The following is a 213-nucleotide window of genomic DNA, read 5'->3' as shown; positions in this document are numbered from 1 at the left end:
GGCATTTCTTCTCAAAACATACGTAAGTAACCATTTTTATCGGTGAAAGTTAAATTGTGTTCAAAATTGAACGTCTATTTTTCTCTATCTCTTTGTCTAACGTTAACCTGACCAGTTGTGAGGATGCCACCAGGCGTTTTCAAATGTGCCAAACATTAAGCTCAAATGATTAGCTAACATTAAACGGTCTATTTTGAGTCAAATGCGGTTTCT

General features: G+C 35.7%; 1 protein-coding gene across 3 annotated transcripts in view; it reads right to left on the bottom strand.

The window, feature by feature from the left end:
- cnih3 (cornichon family AMPA receptor auxiliary protein 3) overlaps positions 1 to 213 on the bottom strand; it is a 205,055-nt gene that overhangs the window by 74,648 nt on the left and 130,194 nt on the right. The window lies entirely within an intron of this gene.

Source organism: Etheostoma spectabile, unplaced genomic scaffold (assembly GCF_008692095.1).
Source record: "Etheostoma spectabile isolate EspeVRDwgs_2016 unplaced genomic scaffold, UIUC_Espe_1.0 scaffold362, whole genome shotgun sequence".
Classification (NCBI taxonomy): domain Eukaryota; kingdom Metazoa; phylum Chordata; class Actinopteri; order Perciformes; family Percidae; genus Etheostoma; species Etheostoma spectabile.
The sequence above is the reverse complement of the archived record's forward strand: the minus strand, read 5'-3'. Positions and strand labels throughout refer to the sequence as shown.